Here is a 21946-nt window from a genome sequence, read left to right as displayed (position 1 = left end):
GGACATACAAAACACATGATAGAGATGAAACACACACACAACACATGTGAAACACATGACACTCATGAAACCAATACTAAATACATACAAAACACATCAAACGCATGAAACTGAAACCTACACACATGAAACTGAAACCTTCAATCATCCTCTATGTAAACACAGGTTGAATATCAAACCATCACATAACATATTCACCAATCTTTCAACTTTCAAAATGTGTTTGTCTCCAAAAAATCCTCAATATCTTATCAATGGGTGATAGAAGAATGAGTAGCTTGGCAATGCAAATGGCACAATACCAAGCAAGCCTTGACAATACGGATGCAGAAATGATCAACATAGAAGCCGAATTTGCAAACTCGCTTATGCAAAATGAGCACCATGCCGAATTTAGCTATCGTGGTTTTGTCACAGGGGCGTTCATTTGTGCAACGTGATAGAGAAAAGTGTCATGATTGAATGATGAAAGATTATTTCATCGAGCGTTCGAGGTATCCTACTCATGATTTTCGGAGGTAGTTTCGGATGAGGAGAAAACTTTTTAAAGCATCTTGAACGCAGTTGTCAATCATGACCACTACTTTGCAAAGAAGATAGATGTCGTAGGCCGACAAAGTCTATCACCTCATCAGAAGCTCACATCTACAATCCGGATGCTAGCTAGTGGGTGCTCTGCAGACTCAACTGATGAGTATTGCCGACTTGCGGAGACTACTGCTATTGAGAACTTAAAGCACTTCTGTAAGGCAATTAAAGCCATATATGGAGCCATATACCTCCGCAAGCCAAATTGTGAATATTTGAATAGGCTTCTACGCAAGGCAGACAAAAGAGCCTTCCCTAACATGATAAGAAGTCTCGATTGTATGCATTGGGAATGGAAGAATTGTCCTAATGCTTGGGCTAGCCAATTCAAGGGCCGTCATAACAAGCCAACCATCGCGCTTGAGGCTGTGGCGTCACATGGATTTGACACACATTCTTCGGCGTTCCTGGATCAAATAATGATATCAACGTTCTTTGATCTTCTCCTCTGTTCGATGATGTTGTCAATGGATGGGCACCATAATGGAGGTACAAGGTAAATGATAATATGTATGAGCTAGGTTACTACCTAACTGATGATATTTATCCTAGTTGGTCTACCTTTGTCAAAAGTTATTCTCATCTCGATAGTGCAAAGAAGAAATTATTTTCGCAGAGGCAAGAGTCTTACAGGAAGGATGTGGAGAGAGCGTTTAGGATCCTACAAGCTCGATAAGCCATTGTTACAGACTTTAAGTTGTGTAATGGGGAGATTACTTACACAGAACGAGTTCATAATGTTTAATTCAATAAAAGAATGTCATGTAAATAGAGAGTTATACAATAACATTATATTATCGAAACATAACTTTTACAACAATAATAAATCTGTTTCACATAAGTCGTCACAAAATTTGAGCCAATAACATCTCCAACGCCACTATGGCCCGTAAGTTCCATGACACCAAACTAACGAGAGAGGATCCTTGCCGGATCCTTTTTGTGAGGACATGGGGATCATTCAATCACATCTGTTCATCGTATATTATGCGGTCAATTTTTGTTAGATAGTGTTTATATTCAATTTTAAATAAAAAAATTCACAATAATTTATGACCGCACGATATATGATGAACGTATATGATTAGAGAATCCTCAGAATCCTCACAAAGAAATTTCGGCGAGGATTCTCATTCCAAACTAACAACTCACAAACTCAAAAGAATCCGGATCCTCTTTGTGAGGATCTCGAAGATTCGTGAATCGTGTCCGTTTATCGTACATCGTGTGATCATAAATTATTTTAAATATTTTTATTTAAAATTAAATACAAATAATACTTGACAAAAACTGACCACATGATATACGATTTGCAGATCTTCAATATTCTCACCAAAAAGATCCGGTGAGGATCGTGTTGGAACCCAAAAGTAAAGACGTCCAACGTGCAATCAATTAAATTAAATAAAAGAATAAGGTGCCACCCATTCATGTTTCATATGAAGAACTGATCAATCCACCTCACCACTGAATACTGATCGCCACTCCGATTCAGTTAGCTGCTATCCTAAGCCCCTATGGCTATAATGCGCGGCAAGAGCCGCTTCACCACGGCGGTCCCACCTCCCTCTCCTATCCCAACAGGCAGAGGCTCCCGCTCTGCGTCCAACGAGAACTTCACCCAATTCCTCGACAAGTGACTGCAGATCCCCGAGCTCGTCACGAACTCCCCGCCGACGTCGACTTCCGATCGCTCTCCGCCGCGTCCGTCGCCCGGCTTCTCGCCTCGGCCAAGCAGTTCGGCGCGTTTCGGATCAGCAATCACGGGATTTCGGCCGAGGAGTTGGGATCCGTGGTTCGGGAAGCCCAATCTGTTTCCGGAAATGGCAGAGTAATCGGGAAACGCTTCGTTGAACGCATTGGGAATCGGGAGGAGATTAAATGGCGCCCACAGGTATGGGAGGACAAAAGATATCGAGACTTTTGGTACTTAAGCACCCCGAAACACTAGTCTTATTTATTGACTGCAAATGGAAGTGTTTTTGGCACGTAAAACAATAATCTGAAATGGTTAAGAGGATGACTTTTTCGGAGTGTCATTAACAACTTCTGGTTACAACGTCTCCAATTGCTACTTTGCTCCGAGTCTCAATTTGCTGTTGAATTATTGTGTCCTGTGAATTAACAATTACTTGTTAGATTACAGAGAAGAGTGATGGTTATGAATTTCAGAAAGAAAATGAATATTTTAGAAAGAGGATTCACAGAGAGGAGTGAACTGATTTCATTTCTTCTTCTTCACACAATCGGAATGTAACCGATAGCAAGTTAATACATAGCACTTTCACACTTTCTCTCTCATAACCGAAAGTATACATCACAGCGATTCATTTCATCTATCCTATGAGATAGCTACAACTATCACTCTACATTGTTAACTCTCATTTAATCTTGAGCATTCATTTTGGAATGTAATCCAATGGCTCTAATTAAAACAAGTAAAAAATGAATTGATTTATTTCAGCTAAAACACTTAAACACTAATATTACTTGCAATGTTTCGCATACGCATAATTTTTCCAAGAAATTTGTTGTAGTAGAAACTTTAACTTGTCACGAAAGAATTGATTGAGTTTATAACTGTAGGTGAAAAATTGCAACTTATTAGTAAGGTGACACATTGCATCAAAAATTTAATCTGCGAATTGCAACTCGAGTAAACATTCATGTGACGACTTGGAAAATTCCGAATTTGCAATTAACCAAGTTTAGTGAAGTTCATAACTTTTATTGTTCATTGATTTGCAGCAACAGTATGGAGAAGGTTGCAAGAAAAGTTCAGGCAATTGCTGAGCAGCTGAGCCAAGTTTTTTATGGAAATGCAGAAAAGCAATTTGAGGAGATGAGAAGTGAAATGGGAAACGTAAAGTTATTAAGATACAATCACCAAGATCATTCCATGGGGCAAAACCCTAGTTATTTACAGAATGAGATAATCAATGGCAGTCAAATTCACATGCGTGAGAGCGATGATGAACATGCTTTGTGCCTTCACCTTCCGCTTGAGACTTCTTATATGAAAAATATTTATGATGAACATGAGGTAATTTTGCTGAGCTCTTGCTTCATTCATTTAATTTAGAACTCGCTTGAGACTTCTTATATGAAAAATATTTATGCCTACAAGTATCGTTGAAAGTGAAGAAAATTGAGGTTCTAACATAAAACCAATTGACAATATAGAAAGCAGCCCAACTTACTTATAAGCTCGCGTAAGGTCGCCCCTTCCATCAATGTGTGATTCATGCTCAACAGAAAGTGTTTTAATTACAAAGATTTTGAATTTTTTTTACTAAAACGCTGAATAGTATGTCCTTGAAAAGAACGAGCTAAGGTGATTTTCTAATAGAACTAAAAACACATTTAAAACCTTGATATACTTGCAATGATTTCCTATCAAACACTGTCATAAGCATTTTTGGTTTCTTAAAAGCTTATTTTTGTCACAAAATTCTGAAATCAGTGTCACACGGCCCTTATATGTTATTCATGTATTAAGCTCTAGCCCTCCTGCTATTGGCATTTTGCATTCAGCGCCCAAAACTTACTTGGGTTTCTTTTGATTTGGAGCATGCAGGGATATAAATGTGTTTCAGGGGAAATGATCTTTGTCCCAGACATCAGTAGAAGCCAAACATCTTTCTCCATACAACTCAAAGTTCCACTGGTTTCAAATTTTAGAAAAAATTATAAGACAGTTTCCATTGCTGATCAAATCGTCATTGCAGTCATTCTATATGTACCATACAAGATTGTTGTATTTACTTACACACACCTTGTCACTTGATATAAAACACTACTTGAGATAATTGACTGGTTTGAAGATTTTAATGATTTTTCTCTCTTTTTTATCAACATAATGCCGTGATTGTGTATATTATGGGATCCATAGCTTGATGGGTTTTTGGTTTGTTCATACCATTGGATTGTATTTTATGTGCAGATTTAAAGGTTTTGTGCTGCCAGTTTGTCAATTTGTTGCTGGATTATTAGTTGAATATCAGAGTGCGCAACAAATAAAACTAACAAAATAATAGGAATATTATTAAATAAACGAGAATGCCGAAACGGCTACAAAACCCTAAGGGCCCGTTTGTTTGACCGGATTAGGAGGGACTGAACTGGACTAGACTGTAGTCCCTTGTTTGTTCCACAACTGGACTAGCTTTAGTGGGATTACCCTTCACTCGCCTCGACTAAGGGGCTCGCTAGATCGTCTTAGCGAGACCCCCCGAATACCAGTGGACTAGTAAGACCGTCATCTCTCTCGTCGTCCCGCTCTGCTCCATAACCTTGCCGGACCATTCCATGACCAACGCCGCGTCCTCATAAGTCTCTAAGGGCTTCCTCTTTCACTTCCTCTTCTTCGTTTTCTTCGATTTTGTTATGAAGATTCGTGAAATTGTTAGTGGGTTTTGAACGATTTCTGGGTTTAATTGATTATAGGTTTTGATTTACTTGTGGGATTTCTTCATTCTGATTTATTTATGGGATTTCTAGGTTTTGATTGATTTCTGGGTATTAATTTGATCACAAATCAGTCATATTGTTTTAGGAGAATATTTGATCATGCAGAGAACAATCATCTTCTTCTGAGAAAATCGTTCCGTGCATGTCCTTCGAAAGGCCTTGTTGTTATTCCCAACATCGATCTCGTCGGTTATGCCTATCAATTCGTGTAAGTTTGATGCTTAATCTGTATGCTTTTTCTGTCATGTTTATTTTGTGTTTAGTTGCACAGAAAGTTATGGAAATTAAATGGTGGAAAGAACTTATTGTCCAAGTAATATTTACATAAAATCGCGAAAGCCATTCATGTACAGGTTATAGTTTTGTTTTAATGGTTTTTTTCTACAGGGCTGTCTTGAACTTATGTTGCGGAGTGGGATAATCATAAAGGGAAAGAAGGCAGTTGTTGGCAGAAGCAAGGAAGAAAATATCGGTAATATCGGTAGTCCGAAAACACGGAAATATCGATGGAAATATCGAGATAATATCAATATCGATAAAAATTACATGGAAACCACGGAAATTGTAAGAAAAACTTGGAAATTTTTATTGAAACTTTGCAGGATGTTTATTTAGTCAATTATCTATTAGTTTATCACAAAAAAATTGGAAGGAAATGCATTGCATGATGGATTTAACATTATCAAGTTGATTATATAGCGAGCTGACAAACATTGTGAGTGTAGAAAATATGTAGTAATTAATGAAAGAAGTTTAAACACACCAATTGGGGCTTATTGCGGCAAGTTTTTTAGATATGACCTCGCATCAAGTCGTCTTTTGTGTTAATTTGTAATCTTAACTTGTTTTGTTGTGTTGTGTCAATTAGTTAAATTAAGCGGTACATCCAATTGGGGCTTATAAACATTTTAATTCTCCTTAAAAATCTAAGGGCATTTAATCAGGATTTTAAGTGATTCTTTAAAGTTTAAGGGGTATTCGATCATGATTTTTAAGAAATTCATACATTCCAAATGTATTCATTTAGAAATTGATTAGAAGAGATTTTTAAAAAGTTGGGAAACTCGAAAAAATTAGAAATATTTCACATAATATTTTAAACATTCTCAAATCGCTCCCTGAAAATTTGAGGGAATTCACTTAAAATTTTACATAAAAGTTTTAAAAATTATTAAACTTCATCAAAATTCATACATTTTTAAATCTATTATAATCCTTTAAAATCTGAATGGAGTAAAAAATTCAAATCTAAACCTAATATGAAACAATCACTAAATTACATAGAATTTCTAAACCAAATCTAACAAGGATCAATTACAATTCTAATACGATGTTGTAATTACTTGGAGTTTTTTAGGGCAATATGTAACACCCACCCCCATTTATAAAGATATATTTGTGTAATTATCCCCTAAACATTTTAATATATCAAATTGGTCCTCTTTGACTACCCAATCAGGATCCAAAACATTGGATCCCTTTCTTTCTGAAGTGGCCACGTGGCAGCCCCCCTCCACTCTTCTTTTTTCTCTCTATGTTCCCCCGTGTCTCCCTCTCGGCTCTCTCTCTCATATCTCCCTCATCTCTCTTCTCTGCACCGCAGCACGCACGCACCCATCGCACGCACCCATCTCCTCTGCTCCTCCCTCGCCTTCCTCCTCGTCGAGCCCGTCACCATGTCCCGCGGGCCGCGACCTCTACCTCTCCTTTGTCGTCCCCATCGGCGCGATCCTCCTCGTCCGCGTCTCCCTCTGCTCTCTCTCTCTCTCTCATCTCTTTCAGCCGCTGATCGAATACGATCTGTGAAATGCTTGCTCATTGATCTCTCAGCTCCGTCCGATCCGCGGCCTTCCAAAGATGATGATCTTTAGCACTGTAACTGCCGGTGAGGTACTCGATTTCTCAGCTTCTACTGTTTTCTTCCAGATCTTGCTCGAATTCAAGCCCTTGCTTCTCGGATTAGTGTAATTTTGTCACTGATTTTGGTATAAAGTGGTGATTTTTGTTGAAAGATAGTGATGATTTTGTTCCGTTTGGTTGCAGGTTTCGTTCTTGCTCGGAGTTATTCCGATTCTCTGGCGAGGTTGTGACTGACTGTCGAGAAACCAAAATGTCGCGATATTATCTAAAATATCGCGATATTATCGATAATATCGCGATATTTTGACGAAAAATCCCTGGATACCTATTAAAATATCGGTAAAGCAAAAAATCGATAATATCTGCGAAATATCGCCGATATTATCGATTTTTTCTTCCATAGGCAGAAGTAACATTGTTGGATTACCAGTTTCATTGCCGCTTTTGAAAGCAGATGCTACTGTTACCGTAGTCCATTCTCGCACACCTGATCCAGAGAGTTTCATTCGCGAAGCGGACATTATTATTGTTGCAGCAGGACAAGCAATGATGGTAGGCAATTCATAGATTATCGTTCCTTGGTATGTCGTAACATCGTCTTATGACATGCAGGTGTTATCTTATCTTGTATTTTTTGGCTTTCCATGAAAAAATCTAGTACTTAGTTTCGTTCTAGTTAAAAGAATAGGACTAGTTGTTTGGTTCCATTCATCCCAAGTGAAGGAAAAAGGACATTCCATCGTTCACTTTGGAGTTGTAAGACAATGCATTACAAATTTATAAGCTTTCACTAGGCTCTATCGTTGCTTAAATGGAATAACCAACATCTGCTGGTGCAGATAACATTGCTCGGTTCTGTACTTTCCTTGTCTTCGTCTCATGGCGATTATTGTTTATGTTTTAACTCAATGAAATCTATTTACTATCATTTTTGTAATTATATTTCCTTGCTGAATTTCAGATCAAGGGTAGTTGTGTAAAACCAAGTGCTGCTGTCATTGTTGTCGGCACAAATGCTATAGACGACCCGAGTAGAAAGTCGAGCTATAGATTGGTTGGAGATGTAGATTTCTAGGAAGCATGTAAGGTAGCCGGATGGGTAACTCCTGTTCCTGGTGGCGTCGGACCAATGACGGTAGCAATGTTGCTCAAGAGCACTTTGGATGGTGCAAAGCATGATATTGCTCAATAAAGCCACCATTGTCCTTTGCAGAGTACTTTATTAGCCAGGTAACATTTTATATTTTGTATGTGTTATTTTGCTATGTTTTCTTCATAGCCTTTGCAATTAAGATGAGTTTTAGGTGTTTAAGCAATGCGGTCATGTTTATTCAGGCTGTTGAGGTATCTAGCAATGAGTTTGAACCTTCATAATGAGATATACTATATGCAAAAGAGGTTGCTAAGGAAATGGATCGGCTTTCATAGAATTGTCTCTTGATTACCAGAGTCCCATGTCTGAAACCCACATAGAAAATCTGGAAGCTCCACCCCACCTCTAACCAAGTAATGCTATTATGTGTGATCATATAATTCATGGGGAATTTCCTATTTAACATGGAATGTCTCTTGGGGATTTCTTGCTAATTTCTTTTTTTCTTACCGCAGCTGTTGCTCCATTGACATTAACAGCCGTTGGCAGCGGTTGTTGGTCGTTGGGAAAAGGACTTTAGGTGAAGAACAACCTTGGAGAAGAACTAGAAGAAGAAAAAACAAGTTTGGATAAGTAGAATTGGTTTGGTTTTGTTCTTCCAATATAAAGCTCTCATCTTAGTTTTAGTCTGTAGTGAGAAGTTGAAATCTAATTACAAGAATTGGGAATGTAAAGGATAAGTGGCTCAGAGTCAACTGTTATATTTTCTGGAATTGTTTCTTTGTTTACTCAATTTCGTTTCCAAGAATTGCTTATGTTTAGCTTTGTTCCTCCATTTATTATTATTTTTTTTTTGGAAAGACTTTGTTCCTCAATTTTTTTATTGCGGATATGCTACTTTTTGTTGGATTGAAGCAAATAACATTAATATTTTGTTATACATGATCCGTTATTTTTTTTTCTTTTTTTTTCATTATCCTGCTTTTTAGTCCGACACTGCACCAAACGCTTCACTAAGTTAGTCCAGCTTAGTCTAGTCTAAGCCAGTCTAGCTTAGTCCCTGCAGCTAGTCCAGTCCGAGACAGTCCGGTGCAACAAACGCACCATAAGAGGCTACATTGTGACTAACTTCTTTCTAATGAATAACAAAGCACCCTATTTATAATAAACTAACCCTAATCTCTAATAAAACCTAATTCTAACGGGCTAAACCCATGAAACCAAACATTCAAATAAACCAAAATACTAATATTTTCCAACACCCCCCGTCAAACTCATGGCGGTACACGACATGAGTTTGCCAACAAGCAAATGTGGATGCAAGCCTTCAAATTCTGATGCCGATGCCGATGCCAATTGCGAACTTCTGAACAAACTGATACGCAGCGGACAAATGGATGAACAAATTGATACCCATCTAGAACATATTAAATTCCGAAGAATCGAACCTGCTCTGATACCAAGTTGAATATCATAGTGTGCAACGAATAAAACTAACAAAATAATAGGAATATTATTAAATAAACGAGAATGCCGAAACGGCTACAAAACCCTAAGAGACTACATTGTGACTAACTTCTTTCTAATGAATAACAAAGCACCCTATTTATAATAAACTAACCCTAATCTCTAATAAAACCTAATTCTAACGGGCTAAGCCCATAAAACCAAACATTCAAATAAGCCAAAATACTAATATTTTCCAACATTATTGCATTTCAATATTTTATGTATTGTGTTGTAAACTTGTAAAACATTATATGGATTGTGGAGTTGTACAAGCTACTAGTTTTTATTTCTTGGAGTTGGAGCATCTCTTGTACCAAGAATTAACGTAGTGATCATCTACCGTGGACATGACATGCAATAAACCATAAATGTATATCGTGTTTGATAATACAACTATAAATAGTTATTCGCTAATGTTATTTAAACACACAACTGTAATATAACTATGACTAAAAACGAGAGTACTACAATTTCCAATAATTAGAAAATTGAAAGTATATCCACTATTAGGAATTGAAGCTGTGGTGGCGGCGGAGGTGGTAGCGGCGGCAGTGGTGGCGACTGAATTGGCATAATCTTGAGTAGTGAGTACAATCATAGGAAACTTCCAAAGGCGGCAAAACGACGCAGCTTGCCCGACATGAAGGCACAATCGTGCATAGCTAGAGAAGCACAATCCCTAATAATCTTTCTTCCAATCTTTCTCTCTCAATCTTCCTTCCAACTCTAGAAAAACCCATCTCCTTAGCTGCCGGCCTCTGGCTATGGCTAGGGGCTGGTGGCTGTTTCTCCCTCCCTACTTTTAGCTCATACTTCTTGTGTCCATCCCTTTTTTCTTCCTCTCCCTCATCCCAGGCTTCTCTCCCTTCCCTTTCCTCCCACGCTTTTTCCATCGTCCCACTGGCGGGCTTAGATCCAAGGTTCTTCTGCTCTGTGTGTTCCCTTGTATGGCTATGCCGTTGTGTATGTTTTAGTTTAGACGGTTCTGGCCACTGTTTTTCCAGTTTCTCTCCTGAGCGGGTTGAATAATGGCATCCCTTGGTCATTCGTTTGGTGGATGTTAACCTGGGGTTTGCTTTTTGGTGTATCGCGTCTTCTACTCCCTCCCAACATAAGTGGCTTTCCTGGATGGTTATGGTGGTTGTTGGGTTTGGTGTTGCGGCGTTTTGAATGCATGTTTCGTAGGGTCGTTCTCTCGCTTTGACGTGAAGAGCCTTCAGATTTGTCATGTTTATGTGTCCTGGATGGAGTCAGTTTTGGAGTGTTCCCGGCGGCGGCCTTCTTGGATGCCTACAGTTTGGCTTGCAGATCTGTTGTCGTTCTCTTGGTGATTTGGGCTCTCCAAAGGCTTTGCCCTTGGAACTATCATTTCAGCCTATTTGGGTTCATGGCGGTGGTGGGGTTTAGAGGTGTGGTGGCATGGATGGTTTGGCCTGCCCTCTATCATCCATGTCGTTTATCGCTAACCTTACTACCGTTACAACCCCTACCGGGCGACAGAATTTATGACTGATTTTGGTGCTATGGGTGTTGCCCCAGCTACAGCTAGCATCTTATGCCTCATGCCATCTCTGCATGTGACTCTGCTCCCATATCTCCTGCCAATTCTGCACATGTTCCTCCATTGTGGACATGTAAGTTTTTCTTGTTTTTTTATTCTAGGTCATTTTGTTATTTTGTCTGCTTGCTTCGTCAAGATGATTGTGCAGCTACAGTGTTTTGTAGCCTCGTTAACTGCGTTGGCTTTTGTGAGGGTTTTGACGCTTGGTATATCACGTCTTATCTACGTGGCATATTTGTTTCAAGACTCCTCGTTCTAGTGGTATGAGTTGTGGGGTAGTCGTACAGGGGTTTTAAATTATTTGTGTTCTTGTGCTAATTTTCTCCAGATCAAGAAATTGATCACCGGAGGATATATTCCCATCTGGCACCCTTGTAATTGGTTCTTTGTGGTAATGAAACTGTTTGGATTAAAACTTGATTTTTGGCCCAAGGATGGAGTCGGCCCAAAAGGAGGCCTGGAGGAATAGAAGATCAAGGCCCGGCCGAAACTTGGGAAAGCAGGAAAGGGCCTTTTTTGACTTGATACAATTCATAAGGGCCACCTGCCTACCTACCCAAAGACCAAGTGGTGTAGACTGATCAGACTGCACAGCCCATAAAGTAATTTATGGTGGCATTACATGTAATAAAGCTGATGAGTCATCACCCTCAGACCGCATTCGGGCAAAGCTGTCGCTACAGGAGCCAAACCGAGTCGTCTATAAAAGGAGGAAGAGAAGACAAGAATAAGGACACTCAATCAAACAAACAAAAGCACAAACTCTGCTCAAAAAGCCAGATTTGCCTTTCAAAACGAAGCTGTAGTCAGCCCAAGCCTTCATCCCCCGCGGGATAATCTTTTCTCCCAACCTCTGTAATAGCTCTGCTACCTTGTTCGAACTTGTTGTAGTATCGATTCACCTTTTGTATTCTCCTTTCCCATCTCCCCCTCTAAGTTTTCAGACATTTGACAGAACTACAAAGATAGGGACCTGCAAGACGATCAGCCTTAATTGATAAGGTTTAATCTTGCCCGACCTGCTTTGCTCTGTCTTTGTCTTATCTTTCTTTAAAGTCTAGCAATATGTTGTATATTTCCAGTTATATGCAAGTTGTTTCTAGCAAAATCACGATGACAAAGCTTTCTCAGTACTTGGATCCGATTTGAATATATCTTCATTGTTTAAATCAGATCCAAGTCTTAAGCCCTCAGGCATGTAAATCTGATTAGTTTAAAAGTCCTTGTCCTCAAGGCATAAAAAAGAACTTTATGTGGACTTAACCCATCCACGACAATCCTTGATAAATGAGAAGTCCGAAGTTACTTGGGGCGCAAGTAATCGACCTACCTCTTGGTTTTATTTCTATTATATCATGATTATCATAGAACGCTTAAGTATGGAATGGATTCTGATAGGAAGCCTCAAGGCCTACACCTAAGGCCCCACAAAGGTACTTATTTGGATTCATTCTATTCTGCGGTCTAGATGGTTTGAGTATAAGAACGAACTCTAATGGGAAGCCTCAAGGCCTACACCTAAGGCCCCACAAAGGCACCTATTTGGGTTCGCTCTACCTCTCAGACTCGGATAATCAGAAATATAATAGTTATAAGACTCCGACAACCATAAAGACTAAATATAATATGCTCAAGTACTGGTTTAGTTTGACAGGAAGCCTCAAGGCCTACACCTAAGGCCCCACAAAGGCACCTGTTATATCTAACACGGTTTCTCGGGCATATGCATATTCACAACTAAAACTTGACATCCATTCGACATCTGCCATGCTGAAGATGGCAGTGGCACGCCTGAGCACTAAAATGTTAACCTTGATTGTGAGCCTCAAGGCCTACACCTAAGGCCCCACAAAGGCACATCTCAAAGTTAACGCTGTCCTTCTCTTTCAGCCTTGCCCGAAGAGTCTTGCCCGACGAGACTTGCCCGACAAAGCGCGACAGGAAAGCAGAAGCCCGACAGCAGCCCTCAACCGGCGCCAATCTCCCAGGGGAGTTATGTGCTCGTTGGCCAGGAAGTCATCCCCGATGGAAATTCCTGCCACAAACATAGTTTTGGCACGCCCGATGGGATTTCTAATCAGAAGATAAAGAAACAGATATGCCAGAAGACTTACAGACCACGTTATTTCAAATGCTGCAACGATTGGAGAAAGCCTCCACATGCTCTAGAGGTGATATAGATGTGGTTCCTCCCAAAGGCAAAAGACGTAGAAACAGCCAGCCAGACGAGATGGTCATAATCAAACCTGCATTTCCTTTCTCAGTGGCCCCTATAAATATGCTCAAAATGACATGGGCGGAGAAAGGAAAAGGGAAGATTACAAGGGAAGAAGAAGAAAGACTGGCCGAAAAACCTACAGAGGGAATAATCAAACGGCTCGAGTATCCAAAGGCTGCCATAATCAAGGGGATGGTTATGTGTAGTAAATGCCAGTGTGAATGTGAGCTCGAGGTTCCCTTGGCTGGAGTCCTCATTGATCACGAGTTAATCAGGAGGAAGGAATAAGATACAAGAAGAGAAGCCCGCGAAAGAAGTAAGCAGGCAACAAAGAAGGATACTTCCCGAAGTGTTTTTCAACGCTTAGGAGGTGATTCCCAGCCCAAGGCTTTGTCAGAAGTGTTTCGAAACCATGAAGCTTCTGACGAGGCAGAAAAAATGGAGGCCAAAGTCCAGAGAGGTGCAGATCATCTTCAGAATGGCCAGATGGGGAGGGAAGTCAAGAGAATTGATGGGATAGCTAATCCCGGCAGAAAAGGGAATCCTGCCCACCTCGGGCGAAAATGGTATGTAGTCGGGAAGAACGGACAGCCTACCAAACTGATGGGAGCCTCTATGATCATGAGGGTTCAAAGGCAGCGCAATGCCTACATGAACTCTTTGAAGACCCCCACTACCTCCGAAGCCTAAAAAAATCAAAAGTTGGAAAGAGCAACATCTGGAGGTAGTAGCCAGCCCCGTTGGCGAAGTAAGCAGGAGGTAGAGAAAGCCAATAACAAAGCAGAAGGGGTGGGGGATCATGTGCCGCAGAGCCAACATCCTGGGAAGTATAGGATCTTGAGAAGAGCTCAAGAAGGTCTGATCATGGTACCAACTCCTGGGTGGAAGCCGTAACCTATTCACATGGGGACTGTTGCAAGACCACTTTCTCTGCCATTGGTGGATCCCTTTGGTGAAGTCCCAAAACAAACGTTGTACGAGGCCATGGATCAACCACAACAGGAAGGGATACCAGAACCACTACTTCCAGCCGATGCGATGACCTGGTTAGATGAATTCATGGACCAAATTGGGAGCAAGAAAGAGGATGTACTCGAGCCCAGTAATTTCCACATCAACATGGCGTATGTATTATCCGCCACGTTTGGTGCCAGACCTGATCAGCCTGCTACTATGGAGGGTGATTACTTAACAACGGAGCCAATGATGGCACAAGTCAATGTGGAGATAGCAGAAGAAGAAGACTCGGGCAAGGCTGAGCCCTCAGAAGCATCCAAATGTGGTCCTATGAGGATTTACACAGACGAGATGGTGTTCAATCGCCCGAGTATTTCGTTGGCCAACCATCTGAAGCCTATATATGTTTCAGCTCACTTGGAAGGTGTGCCCTTCAAAAGAATTTTAATTGATGGAGGAGCAGCTGTTAACGTGTTACCGGCCAAGCAGATGAGGAAGATGGGGAGAGGTACGGAAGATCTTATTCCCACGGACCTTACGGTCTCTAGCTTCTTAGGTGCTATCACTAAGACGCATGGGATATTACCTTTGGAGGTCGACTTAGGGTCCAAAAAGATAATGCTGGCATTCTTTGTGGTGGACTGCACCTCCACCTACGGAGCCTTACTCGGAAGAGATTGGATCCACCAAAGTTTAGCCATACCTTCCACTTTTCATCAACAAGTGGCTGTATATCATGAGGCAGGTACTGAAGGACCAGGTTTTTGGGAGATAGTAGAGGCCGAATCACGGCCATTTCTCCCCACAGCCAATATGGTGGAAGCAAGTTTCTACAACCCCAATGTAGGAATCTTGAAGTGTTCAGGAGCTGACGAGAACGGCCGCCCTACCAAGGTGACGGCCCAAAAGCTTCTGGAACAAGGAATGCTCCTTACTAAGGAGGAGTGGGATAGACCCTGTCTCATACCAAATTCCTTACACCATCAATGACTGAACAAAAGAAGAAAGATCAGGTCATGGCAGTCAGATCCCTAATTAAAAGACTGTTGGTATATGGGAAGGGAAGAAGACAAGAAAGGGAGCAGGAAGAGCAAGAATGGCAGGAAGAAGCTTCAACCAGCCAGCATGGAAATGGAGAGGAATCTTGCAGTGAAGAACTGGATAGGGCCATTCAAATGGCCGAGTGCATATATGATCTAGATGGGCCAGACGATTTGCCCGAGAGCCCAGAGTTGGTTGAATTTTTATGTGCAGAACCTGATAAGCCATCACCCGAAGTTCAGGATCCTTTGGAAGTTATTGATCTAGGCACGAAGGAGGATCCAAGACCAATACAGATCAGTGGTTTGTTAGGGGTTGATGATCGGGCAAAAATTATTTGTCTTTTGCAAGAATTCAAAGACTGTTTTGCTTGGCATTATACCGAGATGCCAGGGTTAGATCCAACCTTGGTGGAACATAGAATGCCCATCAAGGAAGGATATAAACCGGTCAAGCAAGCACCACGGAGGATGTCAAATGAGATAGAAGAAAAGGTCAAAGAAGAGATTGAGAAGCTAGTGAAAGCTGGTTTTATCAGACCAGCCAAATATGTGGAGTGGTTGGCCAACATTGTACCCGTTTTAAAAGCTGTAACAAAAGCAGTACGATGTTGTGTCGATTACAGAAATATTAATGGCGCTACACCAAAGGATGAGTACCCCATGCCCATGGCTGATTTATCCATAGATGCAGTAGCAAAGCATAAAGTTTTATCTTTTATGGATGGAAATGCCGGATATAATCAGATAAAGATGGCTCCAGATGATATTCATAAAACAGCTTTTAGGTGTCCTGGTCATGTGGGGGCATATGAGTATCTGGTCATGCCATTTGGGCTCAAGAATGCTGACGCAACATATCAAAGGGCAATGAATGCCATTTTTCATGATCTCATTGGCCAGAGCATGGAGGTATATATCGACGACATCGTGGTGAAATCTAAAACAGAAGAGCAGCATCTAGTAGATCTCAGGCAAGCATTGATAAGGATGCGGATCCATAAATTAAAGATGAATCCAAAGAAGTGCGCATTTGGAGTAAGAGCGGGCAACTTCTTGGGATTCTTGGTGCATCAGAGAAGTGTGGAAGTGGACAAGAACAAGTCTCGGGCAATATTGGAGTCCCCTCCACCCACCAACAAAGTGTAGCTTCAAAGGCTACTAGGCAAGATCAACTTCTTGAGGAGATTCATTGCCAATTTAGCGGGCAAAATCCAGCCGCTAACTCATCTACTAAGATTGAAAGATAAAGAGAATTTCGAGTGGGGGCCGACCCACCAGCAGGCATTTGACAGCATCAAGGCCTACCTAACTTCTCCACCAATGTTGGTACCACCGCAAAGGGGAAAGCCCTTGAAGCTGTATATTTCTGCTTCGGAAAAATCAATTGGGAGTTTGCTAGCACAAAATAATGAAGGTGGAAATGAGCAGGCCGTATACTACCTCAGCAGAATTTTAACCGAGGTAGAAACAAGATATTCTCCGGTGGAGAGATTGTGTTTGGCTCTATATTTTACTACCAGCAAGCTAAGGCATTATATGTTACCTTGTCACGTGCACATCATTGCCAAAACATATGTGATAAAGTACATGTTGTCAAAACCTATGCTAGCAGGAAGGATTGGGAAGTGGATTCTAGCACTATCAGAATTCAGCTTTCAATATGTACCCCAAAGGGCAGTTAAAGGCCAGGCAATTGCTGACTTCTTGACCGAGCATCAGGAACCTCAAAGTGAGGTAATCAATATCCCGGGAAGTTTGGAGGTTACTAGCGTTTGGATCCCACCAAGAAGTGATGTTTCGGGCAAAGAAGATTGGATCCAGCAAGAGATAAGAAGAGTAACGGGCCTCTGGATTACTCCTTGGAAGTTGTATTTCGATGGATCCCACACTCAGAAGGCTGCAGGGGCTGGGATTGTGATTATAAATCCTCAAGGGGTTTATCATTATTACTCATTCCTGCTCGATTACCAAGAAAATACTAATAATCGGGCAGAGTATGAGGCATTGATTATTGGTCTAGAAATCCTGTTGGATTTAGGGGCAGCAGAAGTAGAAGTCTTTGGTGATTCAGAGTTGGTAATAAACCAGCTAAATGGCAAGTTCAAGTGCAGACATATCACTATGGCGGGGTACTATATGGCAGCAACATAATTGTTGAGTTTCTGGGAGTCTGAGATATCAGTCAATCATATTCCTAGGGGGTCTAACTTAGCAGCCAATGAAATGGCGCAACTAGCCTCAGGAGTGCCAATACAAGAAAGAAAGTATGGAATAGATGTCGAGATCCAAACAAGAAACCTTCCTTCCATCTTAGACAGGGGATTTAGTTTGGATGTAATGGTTCTAGAAACCAAGATGGAAGATTGGAGGGCACCCATCATTCATCATTTGAAGGATCCCTCTTCACATACAAGTAAGAAGAATAGGCAGCAAGCAACCAAATATGTCTTATGGGCGAAGAACCTGCTAAGAAAAACCCCAGATGGATTACTGTTAAAATGCTTAGGCCAGGAAGAATCCATGAGAGTGATGGCCGAAGTACATGAGGGAATATGTGGAGCACATCAAGCAGGGACAAAGATGAGATGGCTACTCAGAAGGTACGGTTATTTCTGGCCCGACATGGAAAAAGACTGCAAATCTTATGCCCGCGGTTGTGAAGAATGTCAGAGGCATGGACCTCTCCAGCACGTGCCTTCAGTGCCTTTGAATCCAGTGGTCAAGCCTTGGCCGTTCCGAGGATGGGCGATGGACTTCATCGGGCAAATTTATCCAGCTTCTAGTAAAGGGCATACTTTTATAATTGTAGCAACGGATTACTTCACCAAGTGGGTGGAAGCATCAGCAGTAAAATCCATAACTTCCGCCGTAGTCAAGAATTTTATCGAGACCAAGATCCTGCACAGATATGGGGTACCCGAGACTATAGTAACGGACCGTGGGCCATCTTTTATTTCAAAAGAAGTCGAGGAGTTTGCAAGCAAGTACAAGATAAAGATGATCCAATCCAGTCCGTACTACCCTCAGTCAAATGGGCAGGCTGAAGCTAGTAACAAGATCCTGGTCAACATTATTAAAAGAATGGTGATGGATAGTCCAGAAAAGTGGCACGAGATGCTAGGGAATACGTTGTGGGCATACAGGACTTCTAAAAGAGCAGGAACAGGCACAACTCCTTATGCTTTGACGTTCGGGCAAGATGCAGTGCTCCCCATGGAGATCAACGTTAGTTCCGTAAGAATTCAGAACCAATTTGGGTTACATAGTGCGGAATATATCGAAGCCATGTGTCAAGGTATTGAAGACCTGGATGCAACCCGAATTGAAGCCTTGAACCAGATTCAAGAAGGAAAGATAGCTGTTGCCCGATCTTATAACAAGAAGGTGAAGGTAAAGTCTTTCAAAGAGGGAGATTTAGTATGGAAAACAGTCCTCCCGCTGGGAGCTCAGCTTCGGGGTTTTGGAAAGTGGAGCCCGACATGGGAAGGTCTTTTCATTATTAGTCGAGTCTTGAATAAAGGAGGATACTACCTAGCGGACCTCGAAGGAAATGGGCAGAAACATCCCATTAATGTTAGATTCTTAAAAAAATATTGTCCTACATTATGGGATGTTAGGGATTGTTACATTGAAGAGGGGGCAGAGTGAAACAGGCTTTGGGAGTCTCATGTGCAGTGTTTTTGTTCATCAAACATTCAAAGAAGGCAGAAAGACAGAAATTGCTAAAATAGTATTTATTTCATGTCGACAAATTGATGAAATTTACAGAGTTCCAATCCTATGTGTTACATTTGATTCTCTCTGAGTATAGTGGTGTCTTCAGCTGGTTTCCCGATGTCTTCATGGATGGAACCCAATCGGGTGATCGGGTTGTGCGGCCAACATGGGCCTGGTAGAGGATCCTCCGACGGGGCTGTCACCATATGTGATGGTGAAGCCCGATTTATCGCCGCAGCTTGCGGGAAGACAAACCATCAAGAGGAAGCCGCTTGACCAAAGGTGTTGGAGATAGAGGGGCGGTTGACCAAGGGTGTTGGAGATAGCAGTCATCAGGTGAAACCTCATTTTCTCGCGAAAGGGGAGTTTTAGGAAACTCCACTCAAAACCTGAGGAACCCATTTTTCAGTTTCTAAGAGGAGACAAGAACGCTCAAGATGGATGGAAGTTGAAGGCTAGAGCCAAATGGGATTTGGTAGTTTGATAGGAGAAGTCCCGAGCTAGATTTTTATAGGGCCCAAAAGACAGTTCAAGGGTCGTGAGAAGAGCAGGGGGCACCGGAAGCACAAATTCCCAAGGACGGATATGCATGCATGCGGGTATTCAATCAATGTCGACGCTTGGGATTCCAACCTTCACATTAATTGAAGGGGGCATTGTTTGGATTAAAACTTGATTTTTAGCCCAAGGATGGAGTCGGCCCAAAAGGAGGCCTGGAGGAATAGAAGATCAAGGCCCGGCCGAAACTTGGGAAAGCAGGAAATGGCCTTTTTTGACTTGATACAATTCATAAGGGCCACTTGCCTACCTACCCAAAGACCAAGTGGTGTAGACTGATCAGACTGCACAGCCCATAAAGTACTTTATGGTGGCATTACATGTAATAAAGCTGATGAGTCATCACCCTCAGACCGCATTCGGGCAAAGCTGTCGCTACAGGAGCCAAACCGAGTCGTCTATAAAAGGAGGAAAAGAAGACAGGAATAAAGACACTCAATCAAACAAACAAAAGCACAAACTCTGCTCAAAAAGCCAGATTTGCCTTTCAAAACGAAGCTGTAGTTAGCCCAAGCCTTCATCCCCCGCGGGATAATCTTTTCTCCCAACCTCTGTAATAGCTCTGCTACCTTGTTCGAACTTGTTGTAGTATCGATTCACCTTTTGTATTCTCCTTTCCCCTTTCCCCCTCTAAGCTTTCAGACCTTTGACAGAACTACAAAGATAGGGACCTGCATGACGATCAGCCTTAATTGATAAGGTTTAATCTTGCCCGACCTGCTTTTCTCTGTCTTTGTCTTATCTTTCTTTAAAGTCTAGCAATATGTTGTATATTTCCAGTTATATGCAAGTTGTTTCTAGCAAAATCACGATGACAAAGCTTTCTCAGTACTTGGATTCGATTTGAATATATCTTCAGTGTTTAAATCAGATCCAAGTCTTAAGCCCTCAGGCATGTAAATCTGATTAGTTTAAAAGTCCTTGGCCTCAAGGCATAAAAAAGAACTTTATGTGGACTTAACCCATCCACGACAATCCTTGATAAACGAGAAGTCCGAAGTTACTTGGGGCGCAAGTAATCGACCTACCTCTTGGTTTTATTTCTATTATATCATGATTATCATAGAACGCTTAAGTATGGAATGGATTCTGATAGGAAGCCTCAAGGCCTACACCTAAGGCCCCACAAAGGCACTTATTTGGATTCATTCTATTCTGCGGTCTAGATGGTTTGAGTATAAGAACGAACTCTAATGGGAAGCCTCAAGACCTACACCTAAGGCCCCACAAAGGCACCTATTTGGGTTCGCTCTACCTCTCAGACTCGGATAATCAGAAATATAATAGTTATAAGACTCCGACAACCATAAAGACCAAATATAATATGCTCAAGTACTGGTTTAGTTTGACAGGAAACCTCAAGGCCTACACCTAAGGCCCCACAAAGGCACCTGTTATATCTAACACGGTTTCTCGGGCATATGCATATTCACAACTAAAACTTGACATCCATTCGACATCTGCCATGCTGAAGATGACAGTGGCACGCCTGAGCACTAAAATGTTAACCTTGATTGTGAGCCTCAAGGCCTACACCTAAGGCCCCACAAAGGCACATCTCAAAGTTAACGTTGTCCTTCTCTTTCAGCCTTGCCCGAAGAGTCTTGCCCGACGAGACTTGCCCGACAAAGCCCGACAGGAAAGCAGAAGCCCGACAGCAGCCCTCAACCGGCGCCAATCTCCCAGGGGAGCTGTGTGCTCGTTGGCCAGGAAGTCATCCCCGACGGAAATTCCTGCCACGAACAGAAACTCTATTGCTTATGTCAATAAAAGAAGAAAGAAAGAAAAAAAGCACAATCTCTATGACACAACTCCATAGGCGATTGAGCTATTCCCAACACAAGGAAGCACATCACAATCAGCATTCTCAAATCCCTAGCACTCATATGGCTTAGCTCCTCCTTCTTTGGCTTTTCTTCTTTTCTATATAAATTAATTATCCAAGTTTGTTCTTCAAGTTTGATGGTGGACGAAGTGGAGCCTTAAGCCACATTGCTACATACATGGACGTCTGTATAATTTCTAAGCAATATTGTAGCTATCATAATTGATAGGAAGTTATGAATTTCTTCATCAATTGCAGTTCATTTGATGTAGGCGTTTACTGTTTACAGTGATGAGCACAGTAATTCCACCATATTGGACATGTGTCTTTTTTTTTGGGATGTTTGTTGCGCAAGCTAAATTTAATTGTTGGATATATGTCAACAATATGTGATAAATTTATATATGCTAATAAATAAACAGTGTATAAATAATGAACTAATATTAAACAGAAATATTGAAGATTGAGGCTTGCGTACCGCAATGTCCTTGAAACAGAAATTTCCTTGTGGCGAATTTCCTTGTCAACGATCAAGTTAGAATTCCAG

At 41.4% G+C, this 21946-nt stretch overlaps 2 pseudogenes; both read left to right on the top strand.

Moving 5' to 3' along the window:
• The first annotated feature begins 1933 nt into the window (after positions 1–1933).
• LOC126619837 (uncharacterized) lies at positions 1934–2684 on the top strand (annotated as a pseudogene).
• A 2435-nt stretch (positions 2685–5119) lies between these two features.
• On the top strand, positions 5120–8275 carry LOC126619809 (bifunctional protein FolD 2-like; annotated as a pseudogene).
• Positions 8276–21946: the final 13671 nt, after the last annotated feature.

The sequence above is a fragment of the Malus sylvestris genome, chromosome 4 (genome assembly GCF_916048215.2).
Source record: "Malus sylvestris chromosome 4, drMalSylv7.2, whole genome shotgun sequence".
In the NCBI taxonomy this organism is placed as follows: Eukaryota; Viridiplantae; Streptophyta; class Magnoliopsida; order Rosales; family Rosaceae; genus Malus; species Malus sylvestris.
This window is presented reverse-complemented; position numbering and strand designations above follow the sequence as displayed.